The 14,786-nt window shown below is 36.3% G+C and overlaps 1 protein-coding gene across 3 annotated transcripts in view; it reads left to right on the top strand.

Annotated features, from left to right (window-relative positions):
• Positions 1 to 14,786, top strand: part of NRG3 (neuregulin 3) — a gene marked incomplete at its 5' end in the record, with an annotated part of 1,046,633 nt that overhangs the window by 737,165 nt on the left and 294,682 nt on the right. The window lies entirely within an intron of this gene.

The following is a 14,786-nucleotide window of genomic DNA, read 5'->3' as shown; positions in this document are numbered from 1 at the left end:
GAAGGGAACTCCTCTCCTCCTCCCAGCTAACTGTAGGCCTTAGGACTGATGCTGGTGTGCCCTTTGAAGAACAGCTCAAAGAAAAAGAAAGGGGCCAGGGTGTTTTAGAGTCCAGTAGACAAGGAGTCATTAACAGGTCTATAGGAGTAATGAGGAACCATAAAGTCTTACAATATGCAAGAATGAGGTGGTCTTGTGCACTTAGCTATTTTTTTATTTCTAGGAACATAAAAGAAAGGGGGTAGGGGAATTCTCAACCTTTAATATGTCCCAGCCTCTAAGAATACAGAACTCAAATAATGTTCAAGATTCTTACCATTCATATGTGGTCGATAGTCAAGCTCTTTCTAGATGTACATCATAACATATATCCTGGTTTTCAATCATAAGACAAATGTGATTTAACTTCCCATTACAGTACATCATACTGTCAAAGATAAGCAAAACTTGGCACTGGTTAAAGGCAATAAAAGCAGATTTTATTTAGTAATAACTTGCAATAGGGAGGAGAGTCCAGGGTAGACTGAGCTCAACTTCACCAGAATAAAATGTGGGAGGCTTTTAAGGTGATGAAGGAAAGGCACTGAAAGGCAATTATCAGAGGGTGGTTTGTTCCATGTGACTAGGGCCACTGGTCGGCAAACTGCGGCTCAGCAAACCGTGGCTCGCGAGCCACATGCGGCTCTTTGGCCCCTTGAGTGTGGCTCTTCCACAAAATGCCAGCTCTTCCATAAAATACTGACTCCTGTGCATGGGCCACCAAGTTTCAATTGCACTGTACGTGTGCGCCCACATCTCAGTGTATGATTGGCACTTAGCTATAGGAAAAGAAGCTTCTCCCATCTTTATGATAGCAGATAGTGGTGTAAGTCAGAGACCACCAAAGTTAGGCCCTTACCCTCCCATCTCCCCAAATGTTTAAGTTTTAAAGAGATGTCCCAGGTCCTTGAGAAGACAGTTTTCGGTGGTAGAAGATCTACATCTCAAAGGAAATAAAAACAATTTGTAATTGCAAACGTTCTTAATTACTTGCTCTAAGAGTGAGTTCAGGAGCTTATCAGCCTATCATCTGATTTTGACTAGAACAGACAGTAAGACCTCCGGGCAACCTTGAGCTTTCTTGGGCATTTTAATGGGGGTCTCAGGTCATCATAGGAACATGGTGCTGAGCTGCTGGAAGCCATGCTGAAGTTTGGGCAGATCTCTCTAAGTGAAGGGAGTTGGACTGACTAATTATGCATCAAGAGTGGTATGCTGTTCTTAGTAGGAACACTTTTGGTGTTTCCAATAACTCACATTGTGGCAATGGTGAAAGAATATCTTTGTAGCAAATTGCACCACTGTAAGCTTCTCAAAGACTCAACAAAATCCAAGAGTTTGAAGGAAATTGACCCTGTTCAGTCAGTCAAGCTGGATAAGCATGGGGTCAAGTGGTACTTTGAAATTACTGATTACTTGGAGTCCAAAACAATCATAAAATAAACTACTATGACCTAGTTCTTCAAATCCCAAAATTATCCAACTTCATGACATCTGTCATTTTGTGTGTGTGTGTGTGTGTGTGTGAGCATGTGTTTTTCTCTCCAGCTGTGCAGTGTATTTCCCACCCTTAGTATTTTATAATTGCTTAGTATTTTGTAACCTTGACTTGGAAGTTTGATGTTATTCATTAACCAGTATACTGGCTTTGAGCTATATGTGCAGCTGCCAACTCCTCCTAAAAGAACTATTCATTTCTTAAAAATGTCTGGACTTATATGCTACATTCTAATTTATAACATCTCATTAAAAACAATAACAACAAACACCTAATATTATTTGATTAACCTCTCCTATATATGTATCAGCACGAGGAATTTATTTCTGTCTCATCATCTAATAAAAAGAATGTCACAAGAGTGATGCCAAATTTTGGTGAGGGAGTGATTCATAGCTGGGCAAATCTCCAATGATTCTGACTTTGAGGATCATCAACACTGAATGGAAGCTTCAGAAGATTGAAACATTGCTGGGCCCTGCATTCATGTTAGTTTATGTAACAGTTGTTAACTGGTCATACAATTGCAGATGCAGCAACTATTTAATGTAGATTTTTCCTGTTAGAAATCCAGAACTTCTTCATGATCATATAATCCTTAAATTGATATTGTTACAGGAAAAAAAATGTTCACTAATGTGTAGATATTACAAAGGAGCAGATGTTGAGAACCCTTCCTTCAGAAATATCACAGAGTCAGTTTGTCCAGATAAAGCCTGATTTTCTATTTTATCAACTGATTCTGATGGAGATAGTTTAAGCCCACACACTGGAAAAAACCTATTCAGACACCACATTTAACCAGAGAAGCTTGTGCTCAAGTTTGTGTGTGTGCTATGTGCCATTGAGTCAGGTCCGATTCTTGGTAACTCTGAATGAGTAAAGTCCACAAAGCTCTGTCCTCAATAGCCCTGCTCAGCTCCTCTAAACTCATGCCTATGGCTTCTTTTATGGAGTCAATCCATCTCATGCCTGGTCTTCTCCTTTCTTGCTGCCTTCTATTTCCCCAGCCTTATTGCCTTTTCCAAAGAACCCCTGCCTTCTCACAATGTGCCCAAAGTAGGGCAGCTTCTGTTTTGACATTTTTGCCTCCAAATATGTTTCAGGTTTAATTTGTCCTAGGTTCCACTTATTCATCTTTCTGGCAGTTCAGGTATCTGTAAAGCTACCCTCCAACACCATATTTTAAGCAAAATAGTTTGCATACTCATGACCAACTGTAAACCTACTCTTGTTCATCTCTGTATATCTAAAAACCATCTGCCAGCATTATAATTAAAGTATGTTTATCATTTATTCTAAGAATAGCATAATAAAAAGACATTGTTGTATAAGATTGATGGGAATTTAAAATAGGACATTCTTTCTGGGTAGCAATTTGACAGTAAATACTCCTAATCATTAAAATATTTATAATTTGTCTTAGTACTTCTCCTACCCAAAGATGTATGATGTATGATAAAAATATTATTGATTTGTACACAAATATATATAATTATTTCAAAAATATAACTATAAAAGCCCAGCAACCTTTACAGCAGAATGACCAAAACAATCAGAAAGACTGGTGGCTATGACAAACATTGCGGCAACTAACCGGCCTGATCCGAGCCCTGATCACCCCCCTCCCCAAGCTGGCCCAGCCCCGGATCTGCCCCCAACAACTTGGTGTGAGCCTTTTTGTGAGTCAAATTAATAAATGTCCACTGATTTGATTAGTGAGTCAACATTCAGGTTGAGTCACCTACTGACTCAGTAAATGTGGCCAGAGGAAGAGTGGGAAAGAGGAAGGGGCAGGGGAAGGAGGAAGTAACTGACACAGCAGCTCAAAGACAGGAGACCTAAACGTCTGAGTGAGGTGACTATGCCCAAATCGAAAGCGCATGAATGAGGTCAAGGAGTGATGGGAAAACCCAGGTTCAGTCTCAGAAAGTAGAGGTCAAATTAAGAGAATCACACCAACCACAGAGGGAGCTGCCTTCCCCCAGGCTGGCCCCATACCTGATCAGCCCCAGCTATCCCGATCGGGGGCGGGGCCAGCCAGCCAACCTCCTGCAGCCCCTCCTCCTGGCCCGCCCAGGCTAATGGACCCCCATTGGGGCGGGCCAGTCAGACCCCACCAGTGCATGAATTCATGCACCAGGCCTCTAATTATATATAATTTGTCCTTCTTCAAGGACAGATCACAACAGCCATTAAAAAACTACATCTTGTTTAGACGAGAGCAAAATTCTCAATCTTTTCTTGTCAAGATGTATATCCGAGTGATATTCAGATGAAAGTTATACACAACTCCCAGAATGTGTCCCTTTTCTCCCTCTCATAAAAACAAAAAGGAATATAAATCAGAAAGAGTGACTTTGTACTACCCACCTTGAATCTGATAGCATTTTTAAGATGGTAAATCATTGCAACAGTATTCAAAGTGGCCAAGACAGGGAGAGAACCCAAGTGTTCTTTGACAGAGGATTGGATAAAGAAAATGTGGTATGTATATACAGTGAATAGTATTCAGGCATAAGAAAAGATGAAATGTTGGCATTTATGACAACATGGATGGACCTTGAGAATACTATGCTAAGTGAAATAAGTCAGTCAGAAGAGCTAAGAACCACACGATTTCACTCATATGTAGGCTATAAAACTGAAACTCATAGGCACAGATGGACAACAGTATGGAGTTTACCAGAGGGAAGGGAATGGGGGTTAGTAAATGGTAAAAGGGGCCAAATATAGGGTGAAGGAAGATGATTTTATTGTGGGTGGTGGGCACACAATACAATATACAGATCATGTATCATAGAAATGCACACTTGAAATCTACTTGTCCCTATTAAGCAATATCACCCCAATAAATTTAATAAAATAAAATAAAACATCTATAATTAATGGAAGGAAATAATTAGGCTGGTAGTTGAGAAAAGACAGGAGGTAACAGGAGGCCAAAGAGATTAAGAGCAGAAAGAGTAAGAATATTGTGCCAACTACTTCTAGTGCTCTTATTTCATTTTCATCTTATTTTAGATCAGCTAGAAGAAGGCAACATGTACAAGTATAAGTGAGGGTGGTAGACGTTCAAAGAGGAAAACTGTGAGCTGTGGAGTTTGGAACAAGAAAATGGATGGAGAAGCAAAGGGATGTTTTTGTGGAAAGAACTGGAGAGATTTTTAGATTAGAGATTTGCGGACTTTGTTAGAAGGGGAAAGAGAAAAAAGTCAAAATTAAATATATATATATATATATATATATATATATATATATATATATATATATATATATTTAAAAATAACGTGAGATAGAAGAAATAAACCAGCTATCTCATGAATCTCATGATAATTTCTTGACCATTTTTTATGTTAAGGGCATTGTTTTAATAGAGATCCCTTTGGTACTTCAAAAGTATTTCTAGGAGAATATTGTGGTAGTGAAAGGGTGTGCCTTAGAAAACTAGGTCATAAAAGACAACATAGCTTCTTCCAGGCTCTACCTTGGACCATTCCCTCTGCCATGTTGTAAGGACATTCAAACAGACCTACTGAGAGGCCTGTGTGGCAAGGACCTGAGGCCTCCTTGTCAATAGCCAATAAGGAGCTAAGGCCTTCAGCCAAGTCTGTCAATGAGCTTCTTGGAAGCAGAACCTCTAGCTCACTGGTCTTTAATTGGGGGTGACTTTGCTCCCCAGGAGCCTTGACAATGTCTGGTGACAGTTTGATCATCACAACTGAGAGGGGAGATACTATTGGTATCTAAAGCTGCTGAACATCCTATAACACACCAAAAAACCCCTGTAGAACAAAGGATTATCCAGCCAAAAATATCAATAGTTCTAAGGTTAGAAAACTGCTGGAGTCTCACTTGAGTTTTCGGATGCCTGCAGGCTAGTTGACATCTAAACTACAATGCATGAGATACTGAGTCAGAGCCATGAGCTGAGATGCTCCTGGATTTCTGACTCTCAGAAAGGGTGTGAGATAACAGATGTGTGCTGCTTTGAACTGCAGCATTGGAGAACGAATACAGGCCCCAAATCGTTCTCTGGGCAGGAGGAGATATTTTAAGGAACTGAATCAACCTGGGAATGTTAAGGGTGTTTGAAGGGCATAAAAGTCACAGGAAGATCATAAGTAAACATTTCTGCAACATAGGTTTGGCAGTGAGGTAGTATTTGTTATTTATTATTCATGAGAATTAGCAAGAGCTCAGAGGATGATAATTATAACAAGTAGTATGATAAAACTGAAATTCTGACATTTTATTTTTAATAGATTTTGGTAGAGAGGCACTGGTTACTGTAAAGATTTCCAGGAGCAAATTAGGTAGCTGCAGGAGTTGGCAAGGTAGTATGGAATCAGTACGTAAAGAGAATTGGAAGTTATGTATTCACAAATTGAGCAGGAAAGAGAAAGGTGCAAAATGGAGAAGCTAGCAAAATTTTAGCAAGATGCTTTAGAGATGATGCTGACATCTTTGTAAACATCAGCGAAGGGGTCAAATAAGAGTGAAGACTCCAATGAGAGAAGAAGTCCAGGCCACTGCTCTGCAGATGTGATTGCATGCAAATTTCATGGATAGCTTGTAAGAATGCAAATTCTAACTCAGAAAGTCTAGCAAGGGGTCAGAGGCCCTGCATTCAAGCACAAAGTGCTAATAGAAGATGGAAGGGCTTCATTCAATAAGGAAACACTACTTCTTGTAAAATCTCAGGGAAGGGAAGGAGTTACATTAATAAGACAGATATTTAGGGAACAGAAGAGGGATCATTATTCTATGGATTGTATAATATAAATAGATGAGTTAATTAATTAAGAAAAGGGGTCACCACAATCCTGCCAAGATTGAAGATGATGGGAATGGAGGGGGAAACTAGTAAGGAAAGGAAAGGGTTTGCAATAGCTACAAAGAATGAAAGAATAAGATGGGGCTGAACTGTGTTCTAACATCAAGAGCATCACCAAATTTGGGTAGATAGGATTTCTTTGAGCTGTATCACACAACCACAAAAACAAGAGGATGGGAAGCTTCTTCCCTTAAAAATGCAACACGCACGCACACACACACACACACACACACACACACACACACACACACACACGCTTAGTGAAGCAGGGGGATGCAGTGCCAGAAATTAGGTACTCCTGTAGAATTTTATGTTTTCAGAGACACTTGGCAGCCAAAATTTGCAGCTGGAGAGCAAGATGCATGGATCAGTTAGACAAGAAGACTATTTTCTGGTGTGTGTAGTTTCTAGGGCTCCTGAAATGAAATTACAAATACCATTTCCTCCCGGTTCCACAGATGTGGTTTTAGATGACAGTACATCATGGCAACAGGCTGGACTTGACTCCCTTTCCTCTTAAAGGAAGGTTAGAGGAGCTATGTTGAAAGAGAGGATTTAAAATGCATTTTATTATTCTCAAGCATTTTATCTCTCATTGCAGGCTTTTTGGCAGGTAGTTAAGACTCCATTCAAATCATGGTAAAATAAAGAGGGCTCGTGTGCTCACTGACTATGTAGTGTTCAGGCTTCTGAATTTAGTCTGGTGTCAATTTCTAATAAAATAAGCAAGAGTATGGTGGTGACTGAACCATGGGCTCAAAAGAATTCAGAAATAGCAGTTGTTCCATCCCTACGGCATGCAATGTGTAATTTTGAGCAGGGGCGGGGGGATTTATCCAAACAGATGTGTTTAAGGTGTAAAGAAATTCTATAGTCATTTTAGATTTTTTTGAAATATGTACAGAACACAGTAAATAAGTGAATGGATGTCATTCAATGTGTTTCTCAAAATTTTTATCATTAATTATCTTCTTATATATTGATTGATATACTGCATTGTGTGATTTTTCTGTTGATAATGAGGTAAATAAAATATGGTTATTCTCTCAAGGAATTCACCTTCTATTCAGGAGGCAACAAGGAAAATTTTTGCACAGCAATGTAATAAATGGTATATTAAAGACAAACACCATGGGAAACAATCCCTCTACATTGGGGGAAACTTTCTTAGGTGGCCAAGTCTTTAGGTAACAAAGAAGTTGCCGATTGATGAAAAAATATTTTCATGTATCCACCACCAAAATTTGGTATTGGGACAATTTTGGAAGCATCTAAAAAGTATAAAAATTATATATTGACTGAAAGTAGGCTATTGTCTAAATGGGTATTATAGAATTTATTTCATTCAGAAAAGTCTATTTCTTGCAATTATTACGTAAATTATATTGAATACATTATAGTTATTTTGTTTTTAAATTACATATTGCCTATTTCTTAGATACCAGAAAAATTCCAAATGGATTAAGGATTTTAATGTTTAAAAAAATTACAGTGTGAAAGGACACAAAAAACAAATTGGTAGAAGCAAAATAGTCATGGTGATATAAGTAGAGCATAGGGAATATAGTCAACAATATTGTAATAATTACCTTTGGTGTCAGGGTACTAGACTTATCAGGGAGGTGACTTTGTAAGTTATTTAAATATCTAACCACTATACTATACACCTAAAACTAATGTAATATTGAATTGCAACTGAAATTTAAAAATAAAAAAAATATAAAATTGGATCAGTTTAGTACTTTCTTACTGAAGAAGAGATTTCTAAAGAAAAAGGTAAAATAATAATGATAAAACTAAGTTTAATATTCTATAGTATAAAAACAGTATTAAAAAGGTCACTTATGGTAAGCATCTTTGCTACGAACAAGATAAGTAGTAATTATTTTTTATTTTTAAAAATATAATTGAAATAAAAACTCAAAAAAGCAACAATCTAAATGAATTTTAAAAAGTATATGAAACAGGTAACCCATAACAATATGAATGAAAATGACAAATGAGCATGCTTTTTTTTCAAGTGTGAAACATTAGAACAATTAGATAAGAATTTTCCTTCCTGCCATTAACAAAGATCATTCATGATCTTGGAAGGGTGTGGAGATGCTGGCACCCTCATCCACCCAGTTATGTGGGTGAGAGCTCTTTTAAAAGGGATGTAAAAGCCAAAATGTTGACCCAGCAATTTCACCTTTACAAATTGATCCTATATATCTACCTGTATGGATTCATAACAATAATATGCTCACTACAATATTGAAATAGTAAAAAAGAAAATTGAAAAATCTAAAAGCCTATCAGCTGGGAACTAGTTAAATCATGTGTCCATAAAACAGAATATTATGCAAGTATTAAAAGAATGATTTAAATATTGATGTACTGATTTGGAGTTATTCAAATATATATATATATATATATATATATATATATATATATATTCACCAAGCACAATGTTAAAATGTCTATACATTTATCTCATTTATTTTAAAAGAAGACATATATGCCCTTGTATTAGGTTGAACTCTATGATATTACTGACATTTGATTTTTGACCAACAATTTCATAGATGTCAATCTAAAGTATAAAATACATTTTTTGAAAGATATTCAGGAAACTGTTAATGCTATTAGCCTCTGGAAAGGGAGAGAGTCTAATGTAGAAGGCAGGCACAATTGTAAGATTCTAAACAATTTAATGTACTACTTTTTAGCTGAAAATTTGATTAAATATTTTAAAATTTAAAGAGGTTAAAATAGATAACTACATAACTAAAAGACAAAAAAAGAAAGGTATATATTTTAAATGTTACATTATTTATACCACCTAAATACAAGAACTTTTGTGATTCTTACACTTTTTTTCTAATTATGGTAACCCCTATATACTGGAATGCCTTAAAAGCAAGTTTTAATATGGTTTCATCCATAGGAAAACCAAATTTGAAAATAGGAAACTTTATAGATTCGTATAGATATCAACTTTAGGTTTTCTTGAATAACAAATGGAGATCATATCAAACAAAACACAGCAAAATTTAACAAGATTATTTTTTCTACATCTCTTTTTCTAAAAAACCTATTCTCTTTTCCCCCTTTCCAAATCCCTAGTTATCTGTAACCCATTCTTCACCCCGATTTTCTTTTCCTTCTACCAACATGCATAGCCATTTTCCCTGCTCTTGGTCTCTGCCATTACTCAGCCCTCACTGGAATCTGTCCAGCAAGGGTGTGGACGCGCGCTGGGTAAGAAAGACCCTCCCCCTGGCCAGGTGACTCAGTTGGTTGGAGCATCATCCTTTACTCCAAAAGGTTGCAGATACAACCCCAGGTTGGGGTGCATTTGAGAGGAAACCAATTGATGTTTCTCTCTCACATCAACGTTTCTTCCTCTCTCTCACACCTCTCTTCTTTCCTCTTTCTCTAAAACCAATAAACATATCCTTGGGTAAGGATTAAAAAAACAAACAAACAAAAAAGATCCTCCTTCCTTAGTGGCCACAGAGGAGGAGAAAGGCAGACATTCATATGACTGCTCCTCTCACTTTTTCTTTGCCATGTCATTCATCAAATATCTATTTTATATAAATCCCAAGGAAAGAAAAGACATGAAGATGATCTCTTTAAAGGTTAAGTCAGGTTATGATATAGGACCTCATAAGGTCTCCTTTTACCTTCTCCAACCTTGAGCACTCCTTCTCTAATTCCCCCTTTCCCCACTCCACTGGCCTCCAAGCTCTGCTTCTACCATTCCAGGCCTACTTCCCCAGACACCTGGAGATCTCAGTTCCCGCCTCCTCACCTCTTCTAGGTCTTGGTTCAGATGCCACCTTCTCAATAAGGCTTACCATGACCAATCCTGGTAAAATGTTCAGTGCTTACTTTGAATTCTTAATACCATACTCTATTTTCTTTCTAGATCTTTAATATTTACACAGCGTTTATTATGTTTAAGCAACATATAAAATTTACTTATTTTTATGTATATTGTTCACCATTGTTCTGTCCCCTCTAGAAGGTGAGATTTTTAAATATGTTTTGATTCTAAGAACTTATATTAATGCCTGAGATATTGGAGGTGTTCAATAAATATTTGGTGAATAGAGGAGGGAGAATGAAATAGAAGACAAATAGAGGGAAGGAAGGAAGGAAGGAAGGAAGGAAGGAAGGAAGGAAGGAAGGAAGGGAGGGAGGGAGGGAGGGAGGGAGGGAGGGAGGGAGGGAGGGAAGGAAGGAGGGAGGGAAGGAAGGAGGGAGGGAGGGAAGGAAAGGAAGAAGAATGGAAAGAAGATAATTTAATGAGAGTTCTTTCTCCTCCTTCATCTGGAACTGCCAATATTTCATCTAGTCTCTTAAAATTCTTGAAAGATAATGGGCAACACATTTAGACCTGCTTAAAGCTAAAATTGACCACATTGGTTCATTCATTTCTGGTCCTTTCTTGTTCTGAGTTATCAAAAAGGATTATGAACTAATAATTGACCCACTCAAACCAACTAAACATTTTTGAAAAGGAGATTTTGCTAAATAGTTAAGTATCTTATTTTTATTAGGTGCTTTTCTTTTTTGTTCTCTACTTACTTATCTGACTTTTTTAGATGTCAATATTTCATTTAAGTAATTAAGCTGCATTTAAATCCGAGAGATTTTAGAATGAATTTGTTGGTAGCCCATGGTTGTGCCCTTGTGCAAATTAGATAAAGTTGTCTCCCCAGGAAAGGCAAAGCTGCAGGTTGTATAATTGACAGGCTTATCATGGTCGACAGTCTGTACTCACCCTCCTCGGACGAGCACTTTTGTGGGTAAAACAACCTGTACAATTCTACACGACAGCTCTGGTAAAGGTTTGTAAATATGAAGATTAAGTGAATGCATTTTTAAATGCTTTAAAAGGCATACAAATATAAGCAAAATTTTATTTTTAATATAAAAAATATAAAATCTGAAGATGGTAGCCAAGATGGCATAACAGAGATCAGATGTACCCTGCTGCCTGGAACAATCAAGGGATAGAAACAAAACATGAAAGAAGAATGGATGACAGGACACTTAGCATCAAGCAACAAAAACCCACAATCCTAAGAGATGGGTAACTAATGAAGTAAAGCCTGTGATTGCGCAGCTCACCGTCCCCAGTGAGTTTCCTGGCCGTGGCTCAGGGAATAAGTGAGATGGAACCTAGTGGACCCTCTGAGTTGAGGAAAAAGAGGTGAAAGTCTGGGAAGACTGACATTGCTATAGTTGGCAGTACAGAGTATTGAAAAGGAGAGCATTCAGAGAGAAAACAAAAGAGCTCTGTGGAAGAGTCCTCTTGAGTATTAACTGAGTACTGATCAGCACATACATGTGGGTAAACTATCCACTTCAGGGAAAAGACATTGAAAAAAATTGGAGGATGAGCTCCTGGCATACTCACAGGGCCAGGAAGAGTGCTGTTTCCATGGAAAACGTCCTGGTTGCCAGGACATTGGGTAGCCAATTAGTAGGGAAGAGCGAACATTGGATACAATTGGACATTGGGTAGAGTGACCTTGCCTTAGTAGTGGATACAATTAGCCCTAAACACTGGTCCTACCTAGCAAATCTGAAAAGTAAAAGCTGAAAGATGAAACAGTTTCCAAGTAAATTTATTCCAGAATAAGGTTCAGGAATATTTACAGAAATTTGAACTATCTTCATCCAGAAAGATTTTTTTAAAATCACAGTATCTGGCATCCAATCAAAAAGGTCTAAGCAGGAAAATATAACCCAATAAAGATAAAATTCAATCAAATCTACCCCAGATGTTAGCATTAGCAGTTGAAGACATTGACAGTCATTAAAACTGTCAGCTTCAAATTCTATACCCAATAAAAGTAATTTTAAAAAATAAAAGCCAAATTAAGATTTTTAAGACATACAAAAGCTGAAGGTTTATTTCATTACCCTCATATATACTCAAAAAGAAATGTTAAAGTAAATTCTTTAGGCAGAAGGCAATTGTATATGATGGAAATACGGATCCACACAAATGAATGATGACACTGGGTATGCTGAGTACATGGATAAATATATAATTTTTAAAGTTAATCATTTAAAGAGATTTTTAACTATTTAAATGAAAGTAACAATTTCCTTAAGGGGTTTATAATATCTGTAAAATAAAATGCATGAAAATGCAGGAAATTAAATATGGAAGAAAAGAGAGGTACACTAGTATAAGTATAGCAGTAAATGATCAGTTGATGGTACATTGCTAAGTTAAAGAGATATACCATAAATGCTAAAGGTAAGAGGATAAAATGGAATTATTAAAAATTGATACAAAGCAAAACTGAAAAAAGAGAAAAGGGAAGAAAGAACAGATAAAACAAATAGAAAACAATTAGTACTAAATGTAAATGTTTCTAGTTAATATACTGAATTTTAAGAATTATCAAGTTGAATAAGAAAATGAAAGGCAACTATATACTGTTGACAAGAAACACAATTCAAAAATATAAAGACACAAATAGGTTAAAAGAGGAAAAGAAGAGGAAAAAGATACAGCATACTAATCAAAAGAAAGCAAGAGTGACTATATTAATATTTGACAAATTAAATTGCAGATCAAACTTATTACCAAGGATAAAAAGATCATTTTATAATGACAAAGGGATCAAATCATTAAAAGGACAATCATATTTATTATGACTGACCTTCAAAATACATGAAGCAAAAACTGATAAAACTGCAAGGCAAAGTGGGCATGCGCGCGCGCGCACACACACACACACACACACACACACACACACACACTCAGGGATCTCAGAACTGTGCCACAACACTTGATAGAACAGCAGAGAGAAAATCAGTGAGGGTTGAGGTTTGAATTACACTATAATTTGACTTAACCTGATTATTTATAAAACACTCCACTGAACAATCGCAGACAGAGTATTTGTCAAATAGTCCATATTCAGAGACATAAATCAGTCTTCAACATATTTAATATAATTTAACTAATACAAAGTATGTTTTCTCCAACCACAATGGAATTAAATTATAAATCAAATACAGAGGCACTCTGGAAAATACCCAAATAGTTAGAAATTAACTAACATACTACCCACATAATACATGGGTCAAAGAAGGAATTGTAAAAGAAATTAGTAAGTATTGTGTGCTTAATAGAAATAAAAATGGAACATAAATGTGTGGGATGCCATTAAAGCGGTAGTGAGAAATTTAAAGCACTAAATGCCTACATTTAAAGCACTAAATAGCATACATTCTTAAAAAAAAAAAAGCTAGACAAAGGAGAGCAAATTACATGCACATTAAGGAGAAGAAAGGAAATAAAGTCAGACTGAAAATCAGTGAAAGACAGAAAAACAAAGAAAGTCAAAGCAAACAAAAGCTCTGTTTTTAGATTAATAAAATTGATCAGAAAAAATAAAACAAGATTTTATTTTATTTTAATTTCAGAAATGAAGACTATGAAAGTATTATAATTGCTATAGGTATTAAAAAGACAATAGGAAATATTATGCACAATTTTATACCAGTGAATTTGACAACTTAGATGAAATGGACAAATAGTTTGAAAAACACAATTTACCAAATGTATCCATGATAAGAGAAATAACATAAATATTTCAATATCTACAAAATAAACTGAATTTGCACTTAAGTACCTTATATAAAGAAGCCACTGTTTCTTTAACAAAGATACCAAGTCAGTTGAGTGAGAAAGGATAATTTTTTTAAAAAATGGATAACAACTGGATGACTATGTACATAAATAAATGAATAAATACAAAGCCACTATTAAAATAATGAAAAGATGAGGTCCAGAATAAAGTTAAATAATAAGACAGCCCCAGCCAGTGTGGCTGAGTTGGTTGAGCATTGTCCCATGCATGGAAAGGTTGCTGGTTGGATTCCTGGTCAGGGCACAAGCTTAGGTTGCAGGTTCAGTCCCCCAGTCAGGATGCATATGAAGTAATTGATCAATGTTTCTCTCTCACGTCCATGTTTCTCTTTCTCTCTCCATCTCCCTTCCTCTTTCTCTAAAAGCAATTAAAAAAAAAACATAAAAAAGGGAAAAAATAAAGAAACAAGCATCCCAATTTAAAAAGTGGGCAAACGATTCTAGCAGACATTTCACCAAAGAAGATATATGGCTAGTAAGTAAGCACATGAAAAGATGCTTGGCATCATTAATTGCCAGGCATATGCAAATTAAAAATACAATCATATCCAATTAAAATTCAAAAACAAATGGCCATACCAAGTGTTGGTGAAGATGTGGAAAAACGAGAATTCTTATACACCCGACTGGGAATGAGTTTCTATACATACCTAGTGGGCATGATAACTTTGGCAGTTTACTAAAATGTTCAAGATACACCTATGGTCTGCTGGGTATTTCCTCAGGAGAAATGGAAGTGTAAG

This window comes from Myotis nattereri, assembly GCF_964212035.1.
Source record: "Myotis nattereri genome assembly, chromosome: 13".
NCBI classification, from domain to species: domain Eukaryota; kingdom Metazoa; phylum Chordata; class Mammalia; order Chiroptera; family Vespertilionidae; genus Myotis; species Myotis nattereri.
This window is presented reverse-complemented; position numbering and strand designations above follow the sequence as displayed.